The 22,723-nt window shown below is 43.9% G+C and overlaps 1 protein-coding gene across 5 annotated transcripts in view; it reads right to left on the reverse strand.

The window, feature by feature from the left end:
* Positions 1-22,418, reverse strand: part of Mtus2 (microtubule associated scaffold protein 2) — a 620,658-nt gene extending 598,240 nt beyond the window's left edge. For 4 of the 5 annotated variants that reach the window (XM_078016171.1, XM_078016162.1, XM_078016169.1 and 1 more), the window contains exon 1: positions 22,298-22,418. The gene's annotated coding sequence lies outside the window, so the exon portion shown is untranslated. The remainder of the gene's footprint in view (positions 1-22,297) is intronic. The other variant, XM_078016176.1, reaches the window with a different exon arrangement.
* Between the last annotated feature and the right edge of the window lie 305 nt (positions 22,419-22,723).

The raw sequence follows: 22,723 nt of genomic DNA on the forward strand, positions 1-22,723 counted from the left end.
CAAACTCAGTGCCTCACACATGCTAGGCAAGCGCTCCACCACTGATTCACATCCCAGCTCCAGTGCATTTAAGTTTTATGGAATACTTTCCCATCCATTATCTCCTTTGAGATTTGAACTTCAACTTGCTTTGTAAGATAATGATCCTGCCCACTGTTTCTCGGAAAAAAGAAGGCTCTGAGAGGTAATGTTTTGCAAACGTGAGTGTAATTAACCCTCCTCTACTTTCCTTAAGACCCTTCCAGTCACCAAGAAGCTAACTTACACTGGGTTTTACATGATAGCTAGTTCCTTCACATGTTCCCTTGAAGAAATTTAGATTGCTAGATGAATTTTTTTCATATTTTTATTGGTGCATTATGGTTGTAAGTGATAGTGGAATTTGTTACATACTCATATATGCACACAACATAACGATATAATTGGCCGATATCATTTCCTAGCACTCCCCCTAGGGAGAGTGCTAGGAAAAAGGGACCTCTTGGTCCCTTTCCTCTATTATACTGATCTCCCTTTGATTTTCATGAGATTTCTTCTCCCACCTTTCTTCTCCTTTTTCCTCACTAGCTTCCACATACAGGAGAAAACATATGATCCTTGATCTTCTGCATTGGGCTTATTTCACTGGACATAATGTTCTCAAATTCTATCCATTTTCCAGCAAATGACATAATTTCATTCTTCCTTATGGCTGAATAAAACTCCATGTATATATACCACATATTTTTATCCATTCCATTAATGGATGCTAGGCTGCTCCATAGTTGACTATTGTGAATTGTTCTGCTATAAACATGAGTATGCATGTATCACTGTTGTAAGATGATTTTAATTCTTCAGGGTAAATACTGAGAAATCCTATAACTGGGTCATATGGTGTTACATGCCTAGTCTTTTGGGGAGTCTCCATAGTGATTTCCATAGTGGCTGTTTTATTTACAGTCCCACTAACAGTGTGAAAATGTTCTTTTATCCCTATATAATAATGCCTCTCCAGCACTTATTATTAGTTACATTCTTGATGACTGCCATTCTGACTGGTGTGAGATTAAATCTCAGTGTAGTTTTGCTTTGCATTTCTCTGATTCCTAATGATGTTAATGATTTTTTCATATATTTGTTGGCCACTCATATTTCTTCTTTTGAGAAGTGTCTGTTTAGTTAAAATTTTGCCCATTTATTAATTGGGTTTTTTCTTTTTCTTTTTTTTTTGGGGGGGGGTAAGGTTTGGTTTTGTTTTTGTTTTTTTTTTAGTTCTTTATATAATCTAGATATTAATTCTCTGTCAGAAGAATAGCTAGCAAAGATTTGCCCTCATTCTATAGGTTCCCTTTTCACATTCTGAGTTGTTTCTACAAGAACTTCTTTTTCTTAAAGCAACATGCCTTTGGCATCCCAGTGACATCTGAAGGTGGCCTGCTTTATCTGAAGCCCCAAACAAACAGGAAAAACAAACCGTGTTAAGATTGGATACACACAAGAGTTTTAGCAGTAATTAGAATGGAACTCAATAATCATGCTCTATTTATAGCCCCAGACCACTCAGCAGCACAACTAAATGCCCCATTAGAGGAAACTCATAAAGAGTTAAAAGAAAATAGCCTCTGAGCCCAAAACTGGGAGGCTGGGCCTTTGAAGTTCTTTTACAGGGCTCTGGCCAGGGGAGCGGGCACTTTAAACTGAGGAAACAGGAAGTGCCTAGATAATAAGTTTGTTTGGGCTTTGGGGTGGGGGTGGGGGGTCCTTTCTAGAAGCACTCTTCCAGGAAACCAGTCCTTTCCCACCTAGAGGTTGAAGTTTCCTGGGGAAAACACAAATAGCCTCTCTGGCACAAGGTAGCAGATCAGTTAGTCAGTAAAAAGCTGCAAAAAGCGAGCTTGCCTTCCTGGCTGTTATCAGCACACAGGAAATGGAGGAGCAACTTTGAAGAGCAGGCCTGGGGAGAGAAGCCAGGCTGGAGGAAGAGGCTGGAGTGTGGGCCGGTCATCTGGAGAAAAGGCCACAGAAACAGTGACAGAAATAAGAGCAGGGAGTCAGGGTGTGTGTTCACGTGGCCCTATTACAGGGCTGGGCTCCATTCTCCTAGGAGGGTGTCATTGTACAAGATGGCTGAGTCAAGCATGGGAGGGAACATTCACTGCGGAACCTACAGCTTGAACTCAAAGCATTCTCAAATCGTTCCCTTTTGTCTGTGGCACCACAGGAAGTGCCTGGAATGGGTGGGTTTTAGTGGATCACAGTGGCCCCTGGTGGACATGTGTTTGAAATGCAACCCACTGGAGGGAGTTGGGGTGCCAGGGGACTGGGCAAAGGGAGAGTATTCCGTTTGTAATGGGGTTACAAAGAGGCATGGCTTCTTTAACAAGTACAGTCTTCAACTTCCAAAATATCAGATTGCTTACCAAAATATGCCACCTGCAGCTGTGTCTGTTCACTGCTTCCCCCATCTCCACCCCACCCTCATGGTCAACTTCCCTGGTATTTAGTTGGCTCCAACCTTGCCCTGAGTCAGATCACTCCTTTGTCTTTCTTTCTCCATTATTTTACCCATAAGCTCCTTCATTGGAATCACCCTTTCCCCTGCTTCATCTTTTCCCTTGAATCCCCAGTAAGCTGCTTCTATTCTCATCAGAATCAACCCAGCTTCCCTCTATATCTCCTATTCTTAAGCCCCCTTTGTAATGAATCCTGCTAGTAGCATGGGTTTCTTTTAAAGAAAAAAAAAGTATTATTCATTATATTCATTTAAGCAGGGTAAGGCAGACTTTATTCAGTACCAATGCAATAGGTATAGGGACCACCACACCATGGGATTTTGTAGTGAGGGAAAGAGCGCGAGCTCAACTCCCAATACATTCTGGGAAAGTGTGGATTTATAGCCAAGGAACAGGATGGGGATCAGTGCACAGAGAATTACTAAGAGGAAGGGGTGGGTGGTTTCCTGGCTAAAGTGATTGAATAGATGTCATCACCTGGGGATGGTGGTAGATAGGGAATCTGATCAGACATCAAAGGTGGTCAAATATCTAAGATGAGAGATTCTTGCTAAACCGACTTAGCAGTGCTCTTTGCTAAAACTGCATTTACAAGGACGTGCACAGATTGACCTATAAGAGGGTTTGTTACCCAATCAGGCCTATTTTGCCTTCAATGTGTCAATCACTGAAGCCATGAGTTTTTGCAAAAGAGAAAAAAATTTGTTCATGAGGCACTAAAAATGCAGAGGTGGGAGCCCCCAAATGCAAATCCACCTCCCTAAAGATAGGATTTAGGGGTATTCATGGGTAAAGAAAAAAAGCATTCTGAGATGTGGGGAGAGGTGATTGGAGGCAAGAAAACATGAAGTGGTTGGTGGTCTGTGCATGTGTAATCACACTTCATGGAGTACATGTTCAGAAACTGGCAACGGAATTTTTGGCCCTCTGGCATTAAATGGTCACCCATCCAACACGTGGGCAGGTACAAGGGAAGGGGTCAGCTGCTTCAGTGTGTTTGAACTAGACAAGGCTATCTCCAAATCCCTGAGATAAATAATGTTCTCGACACCAAGATGACCATGCTTCAGAGATGCTGTCCGTAATAAAGCTAGGAGGGGCCATTACTTTATTGTTTAGCTAAGAGCCTTCTGATATCAGCAATGGAGAGTAATAACCAGAAACAAGTAAAGCTAAAGGGTTCATTCAGGTTTTCCCTGAGTTCAAAAAAAAGTTCCTCCCTAGTTAATGTTTGGTTTTTAAACATTAACTAGGGAGGAAGTATGGCTGGAGCCTCTTACAAGAGAATAAAAAAGGATTAATTTCATTATGGGGACTCAGTTACAGGTCCAGGAGCCTGACTGAAGTTTGGCTAAGTGAAGATTCTTCGTTAAGATGCACCAGCTTTTCTCAGTGATTTTTGCATTTGTCAAAAGTTTCCTAAGGGGTTGGGGATACAGCTCAGTGACAGAGTGCTCACTGAGTGTGCCTGAGGCCCCCCACCAGAAATGGTCTTTCAACCAAATAAGCCATGCTGGCACAGTAAGAGGCTCTGTCCTATCACAAGTGAGACTGGTGAGAGGCAAAGAAGGCTTGTGCTGAGCACCAGCTCCTGGCTGGCATCACCTAGGCAGCCGCAGGAGGGGCAATGACTGGAATATCTGCACCCTGGAGGGACGCTTGTTTCTGAATGTCTGTAAGATTTACCATTATTCCTGAATAAATGTAGTGCTGGTATTTCAAGAGAAGTAAAAGTAGTACCTGCCTTGACCCATGAATATTGATTGAATGTTTGTAATAGAGATGAAAAAGGAAATTCCATTGTCCTCATATTTATGTTTCCATACCTATAATGTTTGTAGAAACCTTTTCGATACAGGAATTAAGATGAATGTGGAATGTTTTGGAGGTGTGAAAGGGCAATGAATAATCTCTGCTCAATTATGAAACATGGAGATTCCACCAATAAAAAAGAAAGAGAAAAAAACTCTCCTAGGCCCCTTTTGATAAAGTAGGAAGCAAACCTGAATAAATACATAGAATAAGAAAACGAGTCTCTGTAGTCTAATTATAAAATACAAGGTAATTCCTTTAAACTTCCAGTACAAAATGTACCTCAAACCAAAGAGAACATACTGAATTAACCCAAACAATTCTCATTTTAGATATCCGAGCCATAGCCATTTCTGGCCTAAGGTCAGGATGTGCAGGAAAATGTATGCACCTGAGAGATGGGGCATAAGGTGTTTGCAAGAACACGTGGAAGTCTCAAATTTATTTTGCCCCTAAAGACGTTTATTTTTTGGAGAATTTCTGGGAAACTACATTAGATCATTTAAAAAATAATAATTCCTGGGCGTTGCCCTGTTGACAGCCAACATAAACACTGCATCCCCTAGATCAAAGAAGCTCCCCCATCAAAGAAAAACTAGACAACACCAGGAATTAAATCTTTCAAACTGTTAGAGAAAGGCCACCAAAAGAGGAAAGCATAGGATGTTTATTTAAATGCTGAGAATTTTTTAAAATAACAACAGTAATGATGATGACTGGTATGTATTTAGCATTTTGAATGACCCAGCACTATTCCATAAGAATGTTACATACACTGTTTCATTTTAGCCTTGCAAAATAGTACTTGACCTCCTCTGAGGTCAGTACTATTATTGTCCCCATTTGAAAGATGAGGAAACAGAAGCACAGAGAGGTCATTAACGTGTCTAAGGCCCCGGAGACAGTCCAATATAATGGTCTGTAATTTCATCTTGCCTCCTTCTGGGACTGTACACTACGCAGTGCTTCCGGGCCCTTGCAGTTCCCCAGGCATTTTCCAAAGTACTTGCAGGTGTTACCTCCTTTAGTGAAACAAAAGTCCAACAATAGCCGATGAAAGACCCACTATTTTAACTTCATTTTACAGATGGGGAACTAAGACCCAGCAAGGCCAAGTAAGCTACTCAGTGACAAAGTGGTGACAGGTAGGATTCGGACTCAGTCAACTTAAACTCAGAGGCCAAAATTTTAATCACCCTCAGTACTGTATTTCATGCAGCTAAGACACTTTTCCATTCTTGCCTGTCTACTTCCTGAATTGCACTTGATGCAAATAAGTCAACAATCTCAAACAACAGGGAGAATGACTCTTTTCTTTACTCACATTCATTTCAAAGTCAGGACAGATTAAAGAAAGATGGTGCAGAGGATGGCCACACGATGATAAAATTTGTCATTACCAGGTGCTGCTAATGTCAGTAGAAGGGAGAGTGAGTAGAAAATTTAGGTGAGGGTTTTAGTCATAAAGTCAAAGAAGGGCCAGGCCACCACGAGAAAGAAGAAAAATAGTACTAGCCCTCACCCCCTACACAAAACAACCCCAGGGCTCTTGAGTTAGCCTCCTTTTAGAGAAGGTGGTGACTCTGGTTGACTGCATCTGGTTATTTTTTAATCTCATCCATTGCAGATTGGATATATCTGGACCCAGTATATGTGTGAGCCGTGTTGGAATGAACAGGAATGTGCTCTAGAGAGTTGAAGTTCATTTTTTTCTTAATAAATAAATATTTGTGCAGTCCTTACCATGTATAAGAATGAATTTCATCTCTTGACTGAAGTATCAGCCAGCTGTTTGAGAAGATGAGATGAGGAAATGATTCTTCGTGTTGGTCATAATGATAGCCCTAAAGTTGATTAAAACACACACACACACACACACTTCACACTTTTTGCCCCTCCCTCATCCCACAATAGAAATGACTGCTCTACCAAGAACAAGAGGACCAGCTGATGTTGGTTAGGTTAGGCTGCTGTCTGTCTGTCTGTCTCTCTCTCTCTCTCTCTCTCTCTGTCTCTCTCTCTCTCTCTCTCTCTCTCTCTCTCTCTCTCTCTCTCTCTCTCACACACACACACACACACACACACACACACTCTGTACAACAATGGATTAACAATCCATTGGTTTATTTGTAGCTCTTACTGCATGGACAGTGTAGGATAGGTCAGAGGAGTGGATGGAAAGCTCATCTCATCATAAACCAACCAAAAACCCAAACTGATGAGCCTCTGAAGAGTCCCTTTAGGTAAAAGCTTCCACCACCCTAAATGAATGGAAACTGAATTGCCACAGAAGTCACACGTAACTTGCACCCACAATTCATGGACCAAAGAAAGTCACAGGATGTGCCTAACTTTTAAATTTGCAACAAAATGCCAATTCAGTATGTGCCCAGAAAGAAGGAGAATTAAAACATTCACTTAGAAATTCATTTTAAAGGCTGAGAAACTGTTCTCTGGAATTTTAGGACACCTGGGAAACAAGTTATTGCTACTCTTCTTTTTTAAACAAAAGAAAGGAGAAACCAAGTCTTCTCCAGTCTGCCTTCTCTTCCCACCTTCTTAAACAATAACGTTAGTCCCAGATGCCCAACAAATAACCCACCTGCCCCAGGCCTTTATTAAACAGCCAAAATTTACGTGAATGAAACCACACTAAGAATAAACCTACCTCAGCAACCAAAAGTACCTTTTCAAATTGGTTTTAAAGGCTTCCTTCCTTAAACTGTACATTTGGGCTGAGGAAGGGGGGAGATTAAGGTCAGTGGTGGGGCATGTGTCTAGCATGCAGAAGGCACTACAACACACACACACACACACACACACACACACACACACACAGAGAGAGAAAAGAAGTCTTCCCAGGTTAGGCACACACATTGGATCCCTTTCTAACTCTCTTCTCTGCGTCCACGTTTTCCAAGTACAGATGGGGCTGTGGGCAGTTTGCACAACATGTACTTCTCTTCACAGGGATTCAATGGAATGTTGCCTTTTGTGTTTTGCTCTGTTTTCTTTGAGGCCGGCTGGGCAGTCTGGACTGTGTCCTGCTTTGCTTTATTCCTCTGGTCCAGTCTAATATCCGTGTCCGGAAGGTTCAGCACATTTGCTGAGAGATGCCGCTGGGAGAGGAAGCTCAAGTGAGCTGTCCTCTGTATTCTTAAAAACTTGTGAACCCTTATTCCTTACCTTATAATGTTAACTTAGAAACCACTCCACATCAGAGTAGTTTAATTGGAAAAGGAGGTTTTACTCTGTTTGGGAAAATGTCATCGTGATGCATGGATCCATTACATCTCCACCTGCTTTGGGAATTTAAATGAAGCAAACTCAAACTCAGGGAATCTACATTTTAAAAGATATTTGGCTTTTCACTGGCATTGACTTTTTAACTTCTTTACTTTCAAAAGATGAAGTTGGCAATGATGGTGCTCTGGCATACTACCCTAAAATATGGTACCTTGCTAACTGAGAAAAATAAAACCTTCCCCTCCCCTTTTCCCCCTGGGGCAGGTCATCAAACCCAGGAGGGAGGCTGGGGATGGAGCTGAATGGTAGACAGAACATGCGCTCGGCACATGCAAGGCCCTGGGTTCAATCCCAACACCAAAAAATTTAATAATATGGCAGGAAAGGTTCTCTGACCTTCCCCCGCAGGAGTCATAAGACCCTCATCTGAGAGGAAAAGAGCAACCTAATTCCTGAAGACACAGGGTCACAGAGAAGAAGCTGAAGATCCAGGCCTTGTGAGTTCCCCTCACTTTATTAACACGAGATCACACGTTATCCAGACACTTCTTCATGACCATCCACTTGGTCCCCTAAACTAGCGCAAACACAGTTGAACCCAGTCTAGTCTGTTCCCCCCCCCGTTCAAGACCCCACTCCAGCAGCCCCCGAACCTCTCACCATGGCCTCTCAGGAATCAAGTGTGCCTTACCATCTTAAAAAAATACAAATACAAAACACACGGGTCTACTTTTTTCACTGGGTCTCTGTTTCCTCATGAGATCTTCCGTGTCCCATAAAACGGATATTAAAGACATTCTCACACTTCTCTTTCACGGATCTGTTTTTTTTTTGTCACAGGGATCTCAGCCAGGAACCCAAGATGGGGAAGAGAGAGATTGCTTTCCCCCTCCAGACAGATGATGTGGACGTGGGTTTCAACACTCCTGGTGGCAAGCCGAGGACTGTGTTCTCTGGAGGGTATCTGTGACACACTGTTGTCCCCAGCTCTTCACAATCTCTAATGAGACCGTCGGGAGAATATTTCCAGGGGACAATGGGACTGGAAGTGATATGACGTTTGTACGTGATGTGATACCCATTTTTTTCTGAAATAAAGAATATGTGAAGAGAGGAATTATGACTCGTATTTACAACAACTTTTCATAAACATCCCCGAATTCCAGGCACAAGACAAAAGGCATGACTCAGAGCCCAGCGGGGCGCTGCGGCGGGGAAGTGGCCCTGTGAAGATTGCTTCCCTAGTGCCTGAGAATGGCTCCTGGAGATCTGTAGGAAGCTGATAATAGGGCATTTCGGCTGAGTATCACCAGTAAAAATCTGGGTTTTGATCAAGAGCACTTCCTCGGCTAAAAATGTGGTCTTTCCAGACCTCCATTTGGATTCCAGTGGACGGTAACTGAAAAGACTGAAAACTTGCCCAAAAATGATATGGAGGACTTATCATCCGCTGGTGTGTGCTGTCATTTGAATCCACGAGGCATATCTCCACGGGTGTGTGCTTTGGGGGACTAGGAAGGCCCTCCACCCTCGGGTTTCTCTCCACAGCTGCACCTGGAGGAAGCTGGCCTGGGGCCCAGGTGGTACCAGGAGGGAGTCTAAAAGCCCAAGGCTGGGGGGGGGGGTGCTCAGCGGGGGAGCTGCCTGCCCAGCCTGCCGTGAGGCCCTGGGCTCCATCCTAGCAGGGCAGAGAAGAAAGTCCACACCAAAACCCCAGTCCAAGGTCTGGTGGGTTGGAAGCTTCCATTCACTTAATCATCCGGATTCTGAGGAGCTGATCTCCAGAACGTGTTTAAAGAAACATCGACTGACATCTAGTCAGTCTCTCATGTTTAAAATAAAAGGGCTGGTCGGAATGTCAAATGTGGTGCAGCTGCTAGGGAAAACTAGTATGGCAGTGCCTCCGAAAGTTAAACAGAAAAGTACCACGAGAGCCAGGAATTCCATTTCGGAATTGACCGCAGGGTGTTGCCATGGGATTTAGGTATTCACCAGCAGGGCCACATCATCACAACAGCCAGAAATCAAAACCGCCCAGGTGTCTACTGACGGATGGATGAATGGACGGCTGAATAGATAAACAAAATGTAGTTTGTACATTTGATGAACTATTACTCGGCCTTCAAAAGGAAGGAAATTCTGACACATGCTATAATGTGGATGAACTGTGGGCACATTGTGCTAATGAAAGAACCCAGTCACAAAAGAACTATATTGTACTATTCCATTCATATGAGGTACCTAGAGTAACCAAATTCAAACAAAGTAGAGTCATTTACTGCGTACAAAGTTTCGTAAGATGAAAAGAATTCTGGAGATGGATGGTGGTGGTGGTGGTTGCATGATAACATAAATATAGTTAATATCTCTGAACTGTGCACTTAAAATGGTTGATTGCAAACTGTTACATGTATTTTACCACGATTTTTTTAAAAAATCATGTAAAAAGAAATTTAATGCCCCTTAAATGGAAAGCACATTATAACAAGAAGAAATGATTAGCTCTGTGACTTTGTTTTTCAGGCAGGAGATGGGTGGGGGGAGGGATATGAGCCAAAACTCTCTTAAGGAATCCAGGATGCACAGAGGTTAAACAACTAATCCACAGGACGGTCTGGGGTGTACCCACTAAGTCCACCTGAAGACCCTCCACGCCCCACCCTGGCCACCCCTGGCTCACCGCAATTTGGATGTAAGGGATAAGCGAGAGTCAAAAGGACTCTGAGGTTTCGGGTTTGGGTTATTGAAAGATGGGGTTCCAGTTTACAAAACTGAGAAATCCAGAAGAGGCTGTTACTACGTAGAGGGAGGAAAAGGAGAAAAGACTCAGTTTAAAACTGTTCTTTGGAACCGACAGAAGACAGTAGGTTGTTGTAAACACTGGCAGGGAAAGGGGTGAATTCGGTAACGGGTGCTGGGCTAATTAGGAAAAGGTGGAAGTAAAATGTGGGTAAGTTGAGCAAGGAAAGGGAGGAGAAAGAAAGACAGGACTGGGGTGGGAAGAGAAAGGAAAGGTCAAAGGTAGAAGCTAGGGGAACCCCACACTCTTCAGAAAGCAAGCAAGGGACAGGAGACAAGGGCAGAGGAAGAAGGACCCGGGTGCACAGGGAAGCCAGAGCCCAGCCTGCCCGCAGGGCTGTCAGTGGCCAATGTCTAGTCCAAATTAGCCTTTGAATAGCCTGTTTCAAGTTCCAGTCTATGGAATCTTCATAATAGCTAAGCAAAGCAAGCAGAGAACTCTAAACCTCATTTTACTGACCAATGCAGTGAGCCACAACAGTCTTGGTCAATTTCTCCAGATCATACAGCTACACTCAGGTCTAGATCTCCAGGTTCCCCTTCTGTCACAAATGGATGGGGGGTGGGAGTGGCAGCCAGGGGCAGGCCATAAAAGGATGCACCATTGATAGGGACAAAGACATTCATAAAACCAACTAAAAGTCACGCTGCTTTTTTAATTAGCATGTACTTTAGATTCTACACAAAGTGCACCTCCTGGAAAATTGTTTTGTAACAATTAAACAATTGTTCTAACAATTAAAGAGTTTTATTAATATATACAATCATCCCTCAGTGTCTGAGGACCCCTCTCCCCTTGAGGGTACCAAAATCCAAAGATGCTCAAGTCCCTTGTATAAAATGATGCATTCCCATAAAATACTATGCCCATCCTTCCATAGAATTTAAATCATCTCTAGTTACTGATAATGCCTAATTATGTGTAAATACTGTGTTGTTACATTTGGTTATTTAAGGAATAATTACAGGGAAAAGTTTGTACATGTTCAGTATGATTTTTTTTTCCTAATATTTTTGATCCATAGTTGGTTGAATCCAAAGATTTGAAAGGATATGGAAGACCGCCATTTATGTAAGCTTCAAATTAGCACACTCATCCTTTTGTAATCATCGTACCACATATGGAAGGTAATTTGGAGACTCTTCAGTCCTTGTGACTTACAGGGACTCATCCACACACAGCTGTTTTGAGAAGAAGTTGATAACGTTTGGAATCCCTCAAATTCCTTTGGAACCATTTCCTGCCTCCCAACCCTCTGGCTCCACGTGTGACTGATTTGCAAAGCAGATTTAAAATACATGATAATAGCACAGTAATAGAAAAGATGAAGAAACAGAACTGGCCATACTTCCATTTTGTCATTTTATGTGATGCTTGGAATGAAATGTGAGAGTGAAACAGAATGCCAATCATAAAATGTCATGCTGTTTGGTAAATGCAAATTCTAGATTACAAAGGAAATACGATATTTTATGGAACTTGAATAATACCTCTAAAATTAAAATATAGTATTTTGTCCAAGACCATAATGATTATTTTGTTGCAAAAACATTTTTGTTTGACTCAGACAAAATGGACATTGATATTTTTGTAATATAGTTTTCTTTAAATTTTCTAGTTACAGGTCATGCACACATGTAGTGATCAAACTTTGCACGTACACAATATCAGCAATACATCTTTCACACATATACACACATATTTAATAACTATATTTTATATATGTATACTAATCTGGCTATGTATATGTATCTATTTACCTATGTCTATAAAATCATAAGATGTTTGGGAGTGATCTTTGGAAGAAAATTCTGACCTAGGATTCAATGTATTTTCATTACATACCATGGAATGAGAGGTGCACACACAGGCCCTCTCACAGCATAATAAAATGCAGAGAAGAATCCACTCTCCCCTAGAGGTTAAAAGGTGCCTACCTTCCAAAATAATTGAAAGAAAATAACTCCCTGTAACAGAGGAGCTGTTTATAACTGAGTATAAAATGTCAAATGTGTGGATTGTGCAAGTTACGAACGAAGACAGAAACACTATCTAGAGAAGGCTCGGGAGCACTCAGTCAAATGCAAAGCAATGTCAGAGGACTGAGGGATCTAGATGATTCGGCATGCCCCAGGAGGGTTCTGAGCCTGCTGATACATAACCAAGACCTCAGCCTGTCTGGACAAATCTAGTTCATGCCTTAAATCCCCAGCCAGGATTGGAGTTACTTCAGAGAATCCTAATGAGACAGGACACTTTTTTTTTTTTTTTTGTACCAGGAATTGAACACAGAGGCACTTAACTGCTAAGCCACATCCCCAGAAGTTGTATTCCAATACTGTATATTTAAGGAAGAGGTCTTGCTAAATCGCTGGCTTTGAACTTGAGATTCTCCTGCCTCAGCCCCCTGAGCCACTGGGATTACAGGCATATGCCCCCACATCCTGCTGAGACAGGGCAATTTATAAATTTTGTGGAATCTCTTAAACTCACTTCAGAGCATATAACTCAACTTGGCCCAAATCTTCCTTGTTCCATGAAGGACTTCTGGAAACTTGCCATGCCCCAAAGTCTTGAGCTTTTAAAAATTCAAAGAAAGTAATGGTGGGTCCCCGGGCAAGCTGGTGATGCCCAGTGACAGCTTCCAAGCTTTAGGCTTCAGAACAGCCCCAAAATTTATACTCATGCCTCCTGAGGTCTTTCATTAGACTTTCTACCAATCCCCATCTGACTTAATCCTCCCTTGACACTGTACTGTAGAATCCAGAGCAGACTCTCCCTAATCTGCTGTGGTTCCACTTAGCAGCCAACAGAGGGCAGCAGATGGACAGTCCAGCTAAATGTTGATGCTACCCGATTTTGAGTTTTCCTCCTAAATCTTTGAGAGCTTCCTGTACTCATTACCTAAGTTACGTGTTTGGCTCGAAGTCGATTTTTTTTTAAAGGACATATATAGGACTCCTAGAGGAAACAGGACAGACGTAAATACACTATTTGTTGAGGCTATGTGTTCCGTGAACAATAGCAAATGCTGGTACGGTACAGCAACTGAGAAAGATGTCACTCTTTTTTTCGTATGAATATTAGAAACATAATCTTTATGTTTACTCCACATTTGTTTCCAAAGGTCTCAAAGGTCTTCTTTCAGATAATTTGTAAAAGCTTTTCAGCTACTGTACACAGTGAGGGGAGCCGGGTCCAAGGCACCTGCAGAGCCAGTTTCTCTATTAAGTCACCTCCAAGGGTACATCCTGCAGAGTTAGGACAAATGATCACAAACCCTTAACTGATGTCAATGACAAGATACAGAGAGATAAGAGGTCTCATTGCAGAGGTTACCCTGGGGCACAGAACCTAGGTTTCACTTTGATTTCTAGAAGCAAGGCCACTCTCATTAGATCTCCTAGACTGCCCAATGTCGCCTCCCTGGCATGTCCTCCCATGAATGACAAGTGTCAGTTTGACTCTCTTCTCCATCAGCTCTGTGATGACTTTAAAGCCAGGGTTTTCTCCTGCTCCTCTGGTATTCCCTGTGGTAAAGCATCCTGCAGAGAATAGTGAAATTCTCTCCAGTGTGATGGTATTACTGCAGTTGACGGTGACATCCCAAATCCCTTCTTAGTTTGTACAAGAAGGATAAGCAAGGAGAAGGAGAAACTGTTGGGGACCCACTGGGAGCTCGGGAGGAAAAGGAGCTAAATTTGACTTAGGAACAACAGAATCTTACAGGGCATAGTGGTGCACATCTGTAATCCCAGCAGTTCAGGAGGCTGAGGCAGAAAGATCATAAGTTCAAGGCCAGCTTCAGCAACTTAGTGAGACCCTGTCTTAAAGTCAAAAATAAAAATGGCTGAAGATGTAGCTCAGCAGTAAAGCACCCCCGGGTTCAACCTCTCCCTGGCACCTCTCCCTCTTTTTATAAGGACACCAGTCAGGTTGGATGAGGGCCCATCGCTGCTGCTCATTTACCCTAAATTACCTGCATGGAGGCCCTGTCTCCAAGACAGTCGTATCCTAAGGTATTGGGGGGGGGGGGGCGCAGGGGGGTGGTGGTGGTGAGGGATTCAACCCAAATAAAAACAACAGAATCAGGCACATGACATGTAACTTCTGCTTTCATAGAAGTTGTACCCCAACACTCTCTAATGAAGGAAGAGGTCTTGAGTGACAATGAATTAAGATAGGCAAAGGCCATAAAAAGGCCTTTCAAGTCACCTTGTCAGAACCCATTACTTCTGCCTGAATGCGTCCCCTGCTGGTCACTCCTCAGGGAAGCTGCACAGTTTGAGGAAGCTGTGTTTGTAGGAGTCGCCTTCTTGGTACACGGCCAGTATTCTTCTCCAGAAGAGAAATAAAGAAAAGGTGGAAGACATGTCTAGGGTCTGTTTCCCTGGACGCTAGAAGGAAGCCAATCCTGAGCCAACCCTGGGTGCAGGCAGCTACTGAGGGGTATCCTGAGAGGGAGCAAAGCCCCCAGGAGAGGTAGTGACAACAAAGGACTTCCTGGGGCACCCGGAAGCGCTGGATCCACGTTGGCCTTGTTCTGATTTGAGACGGGGAGTGTGGGGCTAAGTTACATCCTGTTGGGGGGTATACTGTGCCCCCTTAAAATTCACATGTTGAATCCCTCACCCCCCGCACCCCCATACTTTAGGATACGACTGTATTGGGGACAGGGCCTCCATGCCGGTAATTTAGGGTAAATGAGGCAGTAGCGATGGGCCCTAATCCAACCTGACTGGTGTCCTGGGCCAGAATGCCTGTGCACAAAGGAAAGGTCACATGAGAAGGCGGCTGTGTTGGTCAGATTTTTGTCACTGTGACCAAAACACCTGACACAACGTGGAGGGGGAGAGATTTGGTTTGGCTCCTGTCTTCAGAGGTTTCAGTCCATGATTGACTGGCTCTGTTGTCTGGGGCCTCAGGCAGGCAGAGCATCATGGCTGAAGGGTGAGGCAGAGGAAAGCTGCTCAGCTCAGCTCATGGCAGCCAGAGAGAGAGAGAGAGAGAGACAGACAGACAGACAGACAGAGAGGAGACAGAGGCAGGGAAGAAAGGGCCAGGGACAGATATAGTCTCCAGGGCACAACCCAGGGACCTACTTCCTTCACCACGTCCCACCTCCTACAGCTCTCAGCACATTCCAATAATCCACTCCAATTACTGTCAACACTGGGCTGATCCATTGATGAGCGGCTTATTGATTCAATCACTGCCCCAAATCACTGCCTCTAAACATTGCTGCACTGGGGCCCAAGCCTTCGACACATGAGCCTTTGGGGGACATTCCAGATGCAAACCATAACAGAAGCCATCCAGGAGAGAGATCTCAGAAGAAGCCAACCCTGCAGACATCTTGATCTCAGACTCCAGCTTCCAACAGAAAAATACGTTTCTGTTGCCTACGCCACCCAGACTGGAGGATCTTGCAATAGCAAGCAAGCCAACCAATCCATATCTCCTTGGCTCAGACCCCCTGGGCCCCCTGGCGAGTTGCCCTCATGGAGGGCTCTGTGTTGGATGAGGAAGCTCCCTTCCCCTGAGGCACTGATTCCCTGGATAGGGACCAAGTCCAAAGCCTAAGAGCCAGAACTGGGTCTCACAGGAACTGGGCCTCACAGACAGCATCCTCTAAGGCAAGGCACAGTGTGATGAACCAGATGATTTAGGACAATTATGAGGAAAACAATGCAAGGATGAGCACGGTACTACAGTCACGCTCTCAGGGATTTGCATCAAATTGGGTTTTTAAAATCTTGAATAAATTTACATTCATACAGCAGCATTTCAGACTATTTGTTTATTTAGAGGCAGAATCTTGCTAAATTGCCCAAGCAGATCTAGAATTTGGGATCCTCCTGCTTCAACCTCAAGATTAGCTGGGTCACAGGCATTTACCAGTGTGTGCTACTCCTGGCTAGTATTTCAGACTCTGAAGGAATCTTATAGATGGCTCCCTTGAACCCTTTTCTTAAAAACTAAGAGCAAAGGAGGCTTGGAGATATTGAGATGCTCCCAAGGTTTATAAGCAACTTGAAAATCAAGCAGGACCCAGGACCAAGGCTTCCCGGTGCTTTGTCCAAACTATCATGTCTGGCTGAAGCTGACTTTGTAGTTACCACAACTGCAGTGGAACTAAACACAATTTTTTTTTTATTTGACAGTACAATGATCTTGACATATCATACATTTGAATCAGATGGGATATAATTTCTCATTTTTCTGAGTGTACAGGTTGCAGAATTACATTGGTCATGCAGTCACATATATACCCACAGCAATAATATTGTCTATTTTATTCTGCTGTCCTTCATTCCCCCCTCCCCTCCCCTCCCATCACTTCTCTCTACCCAATCTAATGTGACCCACTTGTTTTATTTTTCCCCTCACATCTCCATACCTGTATTTTGTGTAACGAAAGGGGTCTCCTTCCCTCTTCCATTAAACACAATTTTTAATTTCAGGTCCCAGTTTGAAAACATCCAGCCAAGTGTAAATTGCACAGTTTATAACTTGGCAGTGTTATCCACAAGCTGGGATCCCGCCCCGTGAGGAAAATCCACACAAAACCTTGGTATTCGTTGCACAATCTGCCCTAAGGAGCAGAAAACACGCAGCAAATGTCCTCTTGTGGATTTGTGAACTGGGGGACAGATCTCCCCCACACACCTCCTCCTTCTCCTACTTCCCCTCCACCAGTTGTATGGCATGGTATCTGGACATCGAGGTAATGGAGTCTCACTGCATCATCCAAGGGACAGGTTTCAGTCCAGATAATAAAGCTGAAGTGCCAATCACCTCCCAAGCATCAATAAACAAATTCTTTTTTGTTATAATATTTGCATAACATCTCCTTTGTAAGTATATGACTACCTTTATATGCATAAAGAGAGTCCTTCAGAGCAGCTAAAAAGTCCTTACTGCATCAATGCATCTCAATCCTAATATTAGAGACTCTGACCCGCTTTCAGGCATGCTAAGAGAAATCCCTCCAGAATGCGGTGAGATGCCAGGGCCGGACCCAGTTGTTACCCAACCAGTTCCATTTTGCCATGAAATTTATGGGTTGAGGTGTGGGGAGAGGGGATTGGAAGTTAGGAAGTAATGGACACTCTGTCCATGCATTATCAAACTTTCATCAAAGTTACCATCATGATGCACCTGCCCAATGTGTCATCTAATTTAACACAAGTGTCTAAGAGCAGGGAAAGCCGGTTAAGTCTAGAGGGTTTATTCCTAAGTTTCACAAAGGGAAGAAAGTAGCAGAAAACCCTGACTCAGGCGACTTAGGAGTTAATGATAACATTTTCTCATACACCAGCATCTCCAGAAGGAGTTCCTTTCTCAATGTAAACAGCATTTTGTTAAGTGAAATGTAAAAAGCCTTGCCTTAAGAATCAAGTCACCTATAAGCTGGGAGCAAACGCTCAGGCCAAAGTCAAAGAAGCCCACGTTCAGAGCCGTAAGGGGAGCGCAAGATGGTTTTGCCATGAGGGAGCGCATTTGCTTGGTCTTCATCCCTCAGCCTCCCAGAGGGAAAGAGAGGAGTGGTGCCCAGGCAGGCGGATAATGAGGACCTCCTATAGCCCAATACTCCACGGGGCCCCTGTCAGGGTAAGGATGAACCCTAATCCATTCCCCTTGATCACAGGGACCTCCACTCAGGGTGATGGCTAGTGCTGACTGCAGCTGGGATTAACTTTTTTTTTTCTGTCCTTGGTGCTGGAGTTAAATTTTTATTTATTTATTGGTAGCAGGGATTGAACCCAGCGGCGCTTAACTACTGAGTCACATCCCCAGCCCTTTTTTATTTTTATTTATTTATTTTTTTATTTCAAGACAGGATCTCACTAAATTGCTTAGGACCTCATTAAGTTGCTGAGGCTGGCTTTGAACTTGCAATCCTCCTGCCTCAGCGTACCAAGTCGCTGAGGTCCCACTGCAGCTGAGAAGGGCAGAAAGCTGTCCTGGAGGGGTCTTGATCACAGCCCCTCCCTCTTTGCCTTGAGCAGATCTGCAGGCCAGTTGCCTTATGGAATCTCAAGCCAGGTATTGGGTGGAAGGTGTCCATGGCAGGTAGAGCACCCAGGTACCTGGCAGAAGCTAGTGGGAATAATTTGCAGAGGAAGCACCTCTATCCCAGACACCCTGGGGTCCTCAGGCATCACTTATCACTTTTCAAGGGCGATGGCCTTTGCACAATATATATATATATATATATATATATATATATATATAAATAGCAAATCAGGAAACAATTCCACGAGAAAGCCAGTGTAAACCAGAAGCAGCAGAAACAGAACTACACAAACTTTATCAGAGCCGGGAGTGATGGCACACGCCTGCAATCCTAGCAGCTCTGGAGGCTGAGGCAGGAGGATTGCAAGTTCAAAGCCAGCCTCAGTAACTTAGCGAAATCCTATCTCAAAATAAAAAATAAAAGGGCTGGGAATGTGGCTCAGTGTTTAAGCTCCCTGGTACAAAAGAAATAAAAGAAAACCTTATCAGGTACATGTCGTAAAGCTGTTTCAAGGAAATAAGCAAAAAGCCCAGTGAAAAGCATATTGTGCTGTTGCATAGCTCAGCAACTCAACAATTCATTCAGGAATCTAAATTCTTTCTGTCTTTCCACTCTTTCCTCTATCCTCAGCATCTTGTTTGTCCTCTACTATCTTACCTTATGGTCATAAGATGGCTGCAGCAGCTCCAGATTTCACAATCATAAAACTTCCAGAGGCAAAAAGTAAAAGGTATGTTTCTGCATATCCCCCTTGTAACTGTGAAGCATCCCAGAGACTTTTTTTACACAAATCATGGGCCAGGATTACAGCACATACCCATTGTTAAAATAATCAAAAGTAGGAAAGAATGGTTAGATTATACCAATAATAATTCAACCTCTTGGACTAGGGATAGGGAATTATGGCTTTGAAACCAAGGACTTGTGAAGAGGGTTGAATATCTGAAAAAAAGTGTAAGCTCCAACAGCAAATAAACGTGTATGAGGTGGGAAGGAGTGGGGACAGAGGGAGGAACCCATCTGTAACCACCTCCCCCTCCCAGGTTTTCAAAATGTGCAGTTTACTGATAACTGTACTTTTGGCCTCTGGTCATCTGACAGTTACTACCAGCAAAATGCCAACTCTGTTCTCTGCCAGGACAGATGTTTCAACACCTGTAAGATAAGTGCTTGCTTTCGTTGTGCCTGTGCTGGTTATTAACACTTCATGGGACACTCTGTTAGTATTTTTCAGTCTATGTTATGTTCGAGAAGAAATGTCACTTTGCAAAATCCACAGAACTGGTGATGAGTTTCAATTCCACACGAATCAATCAGCAGGACTTTATTGTCCGAGCACTGAATTTTGACTACCAAAGGGTTAAAGCATACATCCAGCGCTTGCCTATAATCCCAGGGGCTCTGGAGCCTGAGGCAGGAGGATCATGAGTTCCAAGCCAGCCTCAGCAACTCAGCGAGATGCTGTCTCTAAATAAAATGCAAAATCGGGCTGAGGATGTGGCTCAGTGGTTGAGTGCCCCTGAGTTCAATCCCCAGTATCAAAAATACAAACAAACCCATAAACCAAAAACTGAGAGAAGAGAAACAGGACCCATGAGTGGCAGTTAAAGAAGGGGAACAGAGAGCTGTGGGTTTTCTGGGGCTGCAGAATAATACCAAGTTTGGCATTTCAACGGACTATTGCATAAACACTCTTCCCCTTGACTCGGCATGGCCAAGGGGACACGTAGCCTCACACCACAGAAAGCACCACACAGAGGTCAGGGAAGGCCATCCCTTCCCACTACCCCACCCCCACCCATGCCTGCACACTGAGCCTCCCTGGCAATGACCCTGTCGCGATCCCATGTCTCCGTTTCCTCCTGTGCACCTTTATCTTGGCATAATCCTTAACAGCATCCCTCTCATTCTAACAAGTGTCTAAGTGGGAAAGGTCCATTGTGCGTGAGAGGGTCACCCTCCTCCTCAGCCATACCCATGCCTGTTGGAACGCCTCTTCCTTATTCTTAGCTCTACTACTTAATTATCAACACCTTTTCTGGGGGTGGTGGGTACATCCCCAGAAGAGCCAGCGTCGGGTGTGGAGTGAAGACCATCCGTGGAATCCTTGCCACTAAATCAGTCATGTCTCTGGTTCTGGATCCTGGATTTAACCTAGTGTCACTTTCTACTTTTATTATCATTACTTCCTCCTTTTATTATTACAGTTCAATTTGCTTGGAATTCAACACTCTGGCCAAACTCTCCCTCCATGTTTACCTGGTATAAATCATTAATGCCATATGCTTGCCAATTGGAAAAGTCCAAAAGTCCAATTTTCTAGTGAAATAACAGCTGTTTGTCAGAGATTCTGGCTTTGAGGAAAAATTACATTTGAACACTTCTAAAAGAAGGCACTGCTGTGAATTTTTGTTGTTTTGTTTTGTTGTACTAAGGACTGAACCCAGGGGCACTCAATCACTTATCCATATCCCCAGCCCTTTTTATTTTGTGAAACAGGGTTTCACTAAATTGCTCAGGGCCTTGCTAAGTTGCTGAGGCTGGCCTTAAATTGGCGATCCTCCTGCCTCAGCCTCCTGAGCTGCTGGGATCACAGGCATGCACCACCACACCTGGCCCTGCTCTGAAATTTGATGGTATTCAACACCTAAAATAAGGCAAGGACAGTGACACACACCTATAATCCCAGTGGCTTGGGAGGCTGAGGCAGGAGAATTGCAGGTTCGAGGCCATGGGAAACTTAGCAAGACCCTGCCTCAAAAGAAAAAAATAAAAAATAAAAGGACAGTGTTAGAGTTACCCTGGGTTCAATCCCTAATGCTGCAAAATAAAATAAAAGCCTAAAATAACACTATAGAATGTAATGCACTATTATAGAAAATTTTCTTTGCCAAGAATTTGTTAGTTGAGGGCTGGGGCTGTAACTCAGTGGTAGAACACTTGCCTAGCACATGCGAGGCCCTAGGTTTGATCGTCAGCACCATATAAAAACAAATAAATAAAATAGTCCTTTATTTTATTTTAGTTATGTGTCCATCTATAACTAAAAGATATATATATTTTAAAAAAGAATTTAATTCTGTTGGTTGAAGCCCTAATCCCCAATGTGACATTGTCTGGCAGTAGGCCTTCTAAGAAGTAATTAAGGTTACATGAGAGCCTTGGGGTGGCCCTAATCCAATGGGACATGTGTCTCTGTATGAGGAAGAGGCTCAAGGGTGCGTCTGCACAGAGGAAAGGCCCTGGGAGGGTGTGAACAGGTCACCTCTAAACCGGGCAGAGAGGCCTCAGCAGAGACCACAGTACTGACACCTTGACCTTGGACTTCCAGCCTCAGAATCACAAAAACATAGATGTCTGTGTGTTAAGCCCCTACTCTGCGGTCTTTTAAGACAGTCCTAGTAAACTAACCCACAGACAAGTGTTCAGATTCATTTCTTTCTCATCAATAGCTCACTATTCAGTCACGGATCTCAGATACAGAGAAAAGAAAGCAACAATATTTTGGATTTTATAGTTTCTTAGATGCATAACCTTCATCTTCACTAAAGTCATCGTTAGTCTTTATTTTGGTCTATGCCGCAAGACTGTCTCATGCAAGTTTGGGCATGCTGTGCACGTCAGCTACCTTGAAGACTGGACAAAATGTCCCAATATGCTAACTTTCCAGGTGTCCCCTTTAATTCTCTGTGCACATGGAATAGTGATCCCATCAATCTAGTCCTGGGGGGGATGCTGGAGTCCTGTCAGACCCCCCTTCAGGGCTGAAGCCCCATTCCCCAGCTGCTGGGAGTGTAGGCCCCTGGAGATTACCTCCCAGATGACACCCTCTTCCAGGGGACACTGTCCTCTCTTCCTCCTGCTCACACGGGCCCCCTCGCCTCCCTGCCACCTTGCTGGGTGCACCTCCCCACAGGGTCTTACCTTAGCTGGTCCCTGTGTCCAGGGTGATCTTCTCCAAGCGGTCTGCAGGAAGCCGGTCAGGCTTGCGGCAGGACTTTGTCTAATCTCTCTTCCCGCGAGGCCTGCCCTGCTCAGCCTGCATAATCCCACCACCTGCTCCACTCCTACCCCATCTTTTCTGTCCTGCTTGCCCTTCTTTCTCTTCCCCCAAAGCACTTCCCTGGTTCTAATCTACTATATACCTGTTGCACTTGTGGTCTTGCTCCCCCAAGACCACTCACGAGGCACGGACCTGTTTTGTTTGCAGACACACTCTAAACACAAAGCAGATATTCAAGAAACCTGCTGAGGGCTGCAGCTGTGGCTCCGTGGTAGAGCTCTTGCCCGGCATGTGTGAGGCACTGGGTTCAATTCTCAGCACCGCATAAAAATAAACAAAATAAATTT

Source organism: Ictidomys tridecemlineatus, chromosome 6, assembly GCF_052094955.1.
Source record: "Ictidomys tridecemlineatus isolate mIctTri1 chromosome 6, mIctTri1.hap1, whole genome shotgun sequence".
Taxonomy (NCBI): Eukaryota; Metazoa; Chordata; class Mammalia; order Rodentia; family Sciuridae; genus Ictidomys; species Ictidomys tridecemlineatus.